The sequence below is a fragment of the Chiloscyllium punctatum genome, chromosome 7 (assembly GCF_047496795.1).
Source record: "Chiloscyllium punctatum isolate Juve2018m chromosome 7, sChiPun1.3, whole genome shotgun sequence".
In the NCBI taxonomy this organism is placed as follows: domain Eukaryota; kingdom Metazoa; phylum Chordata; class Chondrichthyes; order Orectolobiformes; family Hemiscylliidae; genus Chiloscyllium; species Chiloscyllium punctatum.
The window spans coordinates 51,867,137-51,875,139 of NC_092745.1; the positions used below are offsets into that span (position 1 = coordinate 51,867,137).

The 8,003-nt window shown below is 41.7% G+C and overlaps 1 protein-coding gene across 1 annotated transcript in view; it reads right to left on the minus strand.

Annotated features, from left to right (window-relative positions):
- The window catches only part of LOC140479636 (putative C->U-editing enzyme APOBEC-4), a 33,923-nt gene extending 26,314 nt beyond the window's left edge, over positions 1 to 7,609 (minus strand). Inside the window, exon 1 of the mRNA XM_072573535.1 lies at positions 7,583 to 7,609. The gene's annotated coding sequence lies outside the window, so the exon portion shown is untranslated. The remainder of the gene's footprint in view (positions 1 to 7,582) is intronic.
- Positions 7,610 to 8,003: the final 394 nt, after the last annotated feature.

The following is an 8,003-nucleotide window of genomic DNA, read 5'->3' on the forward strand; positions in this document are numbered from 1 at the left end:
ATCCTGCAAATAGAGAGAAATGTGTTCCTGGAAAAGTAGTATAGTGTATCAGGCACCGCACCACATGTGACCTTACTGGTAAATAAGGGATATCAATCTAAATATGTAGGACCTATGGCCAGGCATGTAGAAACAGTTAGGGAATGACATATGCTCACAACAGGGGTTTGGGAATCCAGGGATAGCAGCTATATTAAAATCCTAGCCTGCTGCAACTTGACAGGGAATCCAAAGGAAGTCAGGGTAACAGCCCAGCGGAACATCCCACTGAGAGTGGAGGAAGATGATCAATATAGTAATGAGCAATTGGATTCATTACCACCACTTTGTGGTCACAGCATGATACGGATGTGGGGAGAGTGAAACCAGTTAGCCCAGTGGAAATAAGGTTGAAACAGGAGCTATTCTGCCTAGGGGACCACAGTATCCTTTAAAACCAGAGGCAATAGAGGGAATAGCAGCAACAATACAGGGATTGCTGAAGGCAGGGGTACTTAAAGAAACTTGTAATCCCTGCAACTCTCCTTTGTTACCAGTCTTAAAGGCAGACAGGTCAAAATGGAGACTTGTACATGATTTAAGAGTAGTAATTGAGGCAGTGGATTATTGGCCAGCAGTTGTTCCTAATCCGCACATACTCCTAACAAATGTGCCCCCACAGGCAGCTTGGTTTTCAGTGGTAGATTTATGTTCAGCACTTTTTAGCATTCCCATAGCAGAGCACTGCCAGTATCTGTTTACTTTTACATATAAAGGTCAGCAATACACTTATACACAAATGCCCCAGGGGTTTAAGCATTCACGCATGTATTCAACCAAGTGTTAAAATCAGAACTGGAGAGTCTGTCTTTAGAAAGTACACTGATACAGTACGTTGATGATTTGCTTGTCTGTTCAGATAGTCAGAAACAGTGTGAACGAGATGCTGTTTTCCTCTTTAAAAAAAACTGGCAAACGGGGGGCATAAGGTCTCCAGGAAAAAGCTGCAGTTTTGCAAACAGGTTGAGTATTTAGGTAGGGTGGTTGCTAAGGGCACGAAGAAAATTGCACCAAGTCAGATTGAAGCAATTGTTAAAATTCCTAGGCCAGAGACAGTAGGGCAAATGATGACATTTTTGGGCATGACAGGATTTAGCGCAGATTGGATTGAGGAGTACACTGAGATTACGGCACCCTCAAGGAAGATGATGAAGGATGTCGGACATTCATGTTTAAGGGACGCTTTGCAGTGGAATGAAGAGGCTATGACAGCTTTCAATACCCTTAAACGAGCCCTGCTGTCAGCCTCAGCATTGGCCTTGCCTGATTATGAAAAACCTTTTCACCTTTATGTGTCAAACAAGCAGACAGAATACTCAGCTGTAGTACTAATGCAGGAGGTGAGTGTAGGGAGACCCATGCAGCCAATTGCTTACGAAAGCACTCGACTAGATGAAGTAGCTTAGGGCTATCCACCATGCTATCAGGGATTGGCGGCTGCCTATTTTGCATATGAAAAAGCATCCTCAGTAACAATGGGTTACCCCATCATCCTATATACTAATCGTAAGGTGACAGAGTTATTGGAGGAAGGGAAATTAGTCCTGACACCAGTTAGAATACTAGCATATCGGGGATGCTGCTGACATTTCCTGACATAAAAGTACAGAGGTGCACTACAAGGAACACAGTGGACCATGTACCACTTGAGTATGAGGGAGAGCCCCATGATTATATAAGGGAAGTGACTGCATTTGCCAAACTGAGGGCCGATTTACAGTCTGAGCCACTGCTTGATGCAGATAAGGAGGTTCTATTTGTGGACGGTTCTTGTTATAGGGATTTTGATGGGAATCATGTAGGGTACTCGGTTAGAATGTAGGACCAGTCCCAGTATATGGCAATCAAACTGGAAACTTGCCCACAGCCATGTTCACCTCAGTTGGTGGAACTTAAGGCATTGACAGTGGCCTGTGAAATGATTGAGGGTAAAAATGCTGACATTTATATTGATTCAGCTTATGCACATAGTGTATGCCACCTATTTGGGGCAGTGTGGAAGCAAAGAGGTTTTAAGAAGAGTAATGGGGATTCCATACAACATTGCCAGCAGATTGTAGAGTTGACAACTGCAATGATGAAGCCAAATGCACTAGCAATTATAAAGTGCCAAGCACACAGAAAAGGCAGTGATATGGTGATATGGGGTAATCAGGCAGTGGATGAAGTGACTAAGATGGCTTCAGGTTGTTCTTCATCTGTTATTGCGCCTCAGGTGCAGATAGATCCAGAACCAATGAATGAGGATCTCATTGATATACAGGGGAGGGCTACCCTGGCTGAGCAAACCCTATGGAAGCAGAGGGATGCTAGGCAGAATCAAGAAGGTTTATGGACCACAGAGGAAGGTTTATGGGTAGCACCCACCCCGTTGTTGACAATTCTTATTTCAGAGGCACATGGATTGGATCACTGTGCACGAAGGGAAGTGCTGAGGGAGGTAAAGCGGGATGGTTTCTGGTCACCATACTTGCAGGCTTCAGTGGACTATTTATTGTCACAATGTGAGGTGTGTGCACAGTACAATATAAGAAGGGGATAACGACCCCATATAGGACACATACCAGTGCCTGAAGGACCATTTAAGTATTTAGTAATTGACTATGTGGACATGATAAAAAAGGTGAGAGGGAAAAGGTGTATGTTAGTGGTGATTGATAGTTTAGCCGTAGGATAGAAGCTGTCCCTTCCAAAGATGCAGGAGCTGGGACAGTAGTGAAATTTCTGACAAATGAAGTTATCCCAAGGTTTGGTATACTGTTGGAAATCAGTTCAGACAATGGGTCTACCTTCATTCAGAAAGTAGTTAAGTTGGTGCTGCAGTCTTTGAGAATCAAACAGAGGTTTGAGTGTGTGTATCGTCCCCAGTCACAGGGTATGGTGGAAAGAATTAATGGGATAATGAAAGCCAAATTAAACAAGTTCTGCACAAGCACTGACCTTAATTGGGTTGATGCGCTGCTGCTGGCATTAATGAGTTATCGCATGCAGACTAATCGCATGACCAATCTTACATCGCATGAGATGCTCACAGGTAGACCTATGCCAGTGCCCAGGTGGAGAGGCCCATACGAAGGGCCTAGCTTGGAGCGGTTAAGCTTAGAACTTAAACAATATATGCAGCAGCTAACTATGATACATGAGACTATCCACCTGCAGGAAACACAAAGGGAACCGACACCTGTCAATAAGGAAGGACGTATTAAACCCGGGATTGGGTGTATGTGCGGGTTTTTCAAAGACACTGGAATGAGCTGAGGAGAGAGGGACCTTTCGTAGTGACTAAGGCATCACCTACCGCCATCCAAGTGGAAGGACGACACATATGGTACCATCTTAAACACTGTACTAAAGCTCTCTCACCAGCACAAACTGACTCTAACACTGAGGTAACTGGAGCTGAGGCTGGGGAACTCGGACATGGGCCGGCCACACAGGAGGCTTGTACCCCTCAGCAAGGTTCCACACAAGGTACAGTGAAGTTCTTGGGGATACGGATCATTCCAGAAATGATTGTGATGGAGATGGGGAGCATAGTTCTCCTGGGAGGGGGGAGGGGGAAGACATGGCGAATGCCCTTGATACCCCCCTCTCTGATGCCAGTTTTGAAATCTTTAAGCGAAATGGCTCCACACCAGTCGGCTATTTTAAGGGTCTTTGCGGGAATACGATTGAACTTGAGGTGGACACCACATTTGGGGCTATTTTAAATTTTCAACGTGTCCCACTGGCAGATACTTGGTGGCTGTGTGGTAAGAAAGGAGGGTTGCTCCTGGCGCTGCCTGCTGACTAGAGTAGCAGCTGTGCCCGTGTAATGATCCTACACAAGGTAGTTATATGGCCATAGGCGCAGCTTGATGCTACATCACAGTCAGCTTTGCACTGAACTAAGCGACGCTATGTCCCTGATCCGATGATTCGGATTGATAGCATAAGGCAGCCAAGAGGTATTCCTAATGAGTTTAAGGCCCGCAATGAGATTGCCGCGGGCTGGGAGGCTCTCATCCCAGTGATAGGGGTTAGCAAGAATGCTGAATGGACTAATTACATTTATTACAACCAGCAGAGATTTATCAAATATACTGATGATGACCTTGTGGCTTTGGGAGAACAATTGGATGCTACTACCAAAATGACATGGCAACACAGACAGGCTTTAGATTGGATACTGGCAGAAAAAGGCAGAGTTTGTGTGATGTTTGGGGAGCATTGCTGTACCTTTATACCTAACAACATTAGCCCTGAGGGGTCTTTAAATAAAGCAATGGAAAAATTAAAGAATATAAGACGGGAGCTAAAAGACAATGTGGGATTTGGTCATCAGGCCTTTGATTGGCTGAATAATATATTAGGGACTTGGGGAGCATGGTTTGTCAAGATTGGCCTTATTATAGATTGGTTTTACTTGTTGTCACCTTCGTCTTTGGTTGTGCTTTACCTTTTATTAAGTCCTTTTTAGTTTGCGTCACTACACGGCAACTTGTGGCCATTTCAACTACCCTAGGAAGTGCTTACTCCTCTGACAGAACCCCACTGCTCGCCTATTATGATCTGACAACTGCCACAGTGCATGGAATATGTCCATGTGGGGACGTCAATGATACTTCTGAAGATCGCACGGGTCCTAGATTGTGAGGGATCTTGGGTCTTTTTTCCTGTTCTGGTTATTGGAGAACAGGTTTTTAGCCCAAGGGACCCCAGGAATGGAGGAAGATTCCTTTAGATCTAAGACTCTGAAAATTATTTAGTCCGTGTTGGAACCGACATTGTTTGTATTGGGCACAGAAGGGGCTGATCTTATTGTCTTCTTTCTCTAGATGAGACCAGTAGGTTTCAAAGGGGGGAATATGGAAAATAAAGAACATGAAACCATGGGAAGGGTTAAAGCATGAAGACCACTGGCAATCTGTGGTCCGTGGAAGGCAAGATGGGATAACAATAGTGGAATGCTCTTACACCAATTGGCAGAGTAGGGTTTAGGCTGAAAGGTCACTATGGTGAAATGAGATAACAGTTAGTAGAGCTAGTTTCCCTGTTAAGTGCCATTATGACAGGATTGGGACCATAAATATTTGGGACATGACATTAAAATATCTAATTAATAGTTAGTAGAGTCAGCTTGAGACAAGAGACTATTGTAATCGATGGAATAGCTAAATATCTATCATGACAGGTTAGTCTGGAATGGAAGATCACTGCAGCAGAGGTGATAATACATATCTAACCGTGAAATTAGAATAACATTAAGTATGTACAACTAAAGAGATAATGGGAACTAACATCACTGGTTTATTGTGTGGATAGAGTGAGGTACTTTGATTACATTAGTTGGACATGCTGATAAGCTAACAGAAACGTGATAAAAAAAAGTATAAAAACAATGACTGCAGATGCTGGAAACCAGATTCTGGATTAGTGGTGCTGGAAGAGCACAGCAGTTCAGGCAGCATCCGAGGAGCAGCTGCTCCTCGGATGCTGCCTGAACTTCTGTGCTCTTCCAGCACCACTAATCCAGAATAAAGAAAATATTTGTTAGTTTTTCAGTGAGTTGGAGGTGGGGCAGAACAAATCTAGGACTTGAGGAAGCATTTGGATAAGCAAATAGCAAACAGTCTATTTAGGTTGAACATGGATGAAGTACCAAAAAAGATTCACAACTAAAATGAGACCACTGATTGAAATGGGATATATTCTTGCCGACGAGCAGAGTCAATCGAGCCTAGCTAGAGAATCATGGGAAGTTATTACAAAGCAACAAACTGTTTGACTCATTGCATCTATGCTAAATCTCAGTAAGAAGTATCCAATTTGTCCTTCCCTATTGCCCTTCTTACTAACCTGCAAATTTTGTTCTGAATAGTTTATTCAGTCCTTTCATGAAAGCAATTTAGTCTGTTTTAACCTCACATTTCAAATACTGTAGTTTGGAAAAGCAGAATTCTCCTTTTTTTTTGCCTTTTCTCCCCACCGATGACCTTGGATTTTACACTTGGCACATAGTGTCAGAAGGGCCAGTAAACAGTTTACTTCATTTGCTCTATTTAGTCTGAACAAACTTCTTCATGATTCTGCATTCACTTTCTTAGTCAATTTTGTGTCGATACAGCCACTGTCTGTTCCATTCCACAGGCTTCCACTTTGTTTGCACACTTGTGCACTACTTTAACAAACACATTTTAGAAAATCTTCTGTATCACCAATTAATCACTATAGTCAGTGATTAATCTTTTTCAATATGGCCATACAGTGTGAAAAAAGTATCAATTATTGAGAAAAGATCAATTTAGGTGTTGTTCATTAATGAAACCTCTAATTGTAGAGATTTGGCTGCATCACTTAAAGAGTGATAGAATCATATAGTGCAAAAAGAGACCCTTCGGTCCAACAAGACCTTGCCAAAAATATTTCCAAACTAAACTCATCCCACCTGCCTGCTCCTGGCCCATATCCCTCTGAACCTTTCCTATTTATGTACTTCCTGAAATGTCTTTTAAATGTTTTAATTGTGCCCAGGAAGTTCATTCCTGAGAGTGTTTTGACCATCATTTTGACACTCTTGCAAGGCTCTAGCAATGTTTAGGTTTTAGGCCTAAATGCATTTTCCTTGCATATCTCACTTAAAAGCTGACAATTTCCCCAAAAAATGGTCTTTTTAATAGCCTGCCTATCTAATATTATTCCCATACAATTAATCAACTATTCAATATTTGCACCGTCCTCAAATCACAAACTGCTAAATATCTCAAACTGTTAAAGCAGTTTTATCAAACATTTTAGTCAAATAAGCACAACTTCAGAAATTTCAGACTTTATAAACATCATTAAGCCATTTGATGTATTGACATTAAATGTTAAAAGCCTGCCAAGAGATATCTGGGTTTTGAAGGGGAGAGGGGATGGCAGTGGTTTATTTAAATTATTAATTTCATAACCATTTATTTGCTTCAAACTAAGTGTGTCGGCAAACTTTAGCCCTGGACTCTCTTTCCATAGTACATTCAAATTCTAGCCTTTTCATTTGTCAATGTATGTGTGATGGAGCATCTAACGCAAGTTTTACAATAACAGTTCTCCCAGTTATTGTTTTAATAATGTAACCTGTATGGTGTTTAGTAATGTCTCAATTAGTCTTCTGGATGAAAACAGTTTTGCTTATCAGCCCCTTTGGTAACTGAGGGTTTAAGCTTTTCATTTGTTTTTTGCATTAATGAAAAGTGAATATGGTTTTATTAAGTAACCAATCAGGATAAGGTGTCTGCAGTATTCCAGAAAGCTATGGCTGAGTTAAAATTTAAACCAGAACACCCAGAGGATTTTGATCTCGCTCAGATCATCCAACCAGATAAAGGTGAGCTGAAGAATTGTTTCAGTTCAAGCTAAATCTATTCCTGAGTGACATAACTAGCTAAGGGAATTGATATTTTTTCCTAACTTCACCAAACAAAATAAGGACATCTAAATTCTTATAATTGAACTTATCCGACTTTGATGAATATAAAACCAATAAACAGTTAACATCTGCACCTTAATGAAAGCAACTTACATCAACTGATTGCACTGAAAGCCAAAAAATCCACAGAACTGCAAATGCTGGGAATTAGAAACTGCTGGAAAAACATGGGAGGTCTGGCAGCACCTGTAGAAAGAAATCAGAGTTTAATGTTTCAGGTCCAGCAACCTCTCTTCCCAACCCTTAAAGCCTTTTTAGTGAAGGGTGCATAGCTGGGTTTGGTAGTGGAATTAAATCCTGAATTATCCACATTATCACATTACTCTGCTTTGTTCATTCTTATTCCAACTGGTTATTCCAAAACAAATGTTTTCGGTTGCTGAAATTAATCTTTTTTCCCCTGCTGTTGACACAAAGTGGTCATAGCTGAAAGACAAGAAATATGGGTGGGGTCACTGATGCCAAATTGTTAACCTGTAGCAATCCTCCCCCCACCATTTCGTGGTGAAAAGTG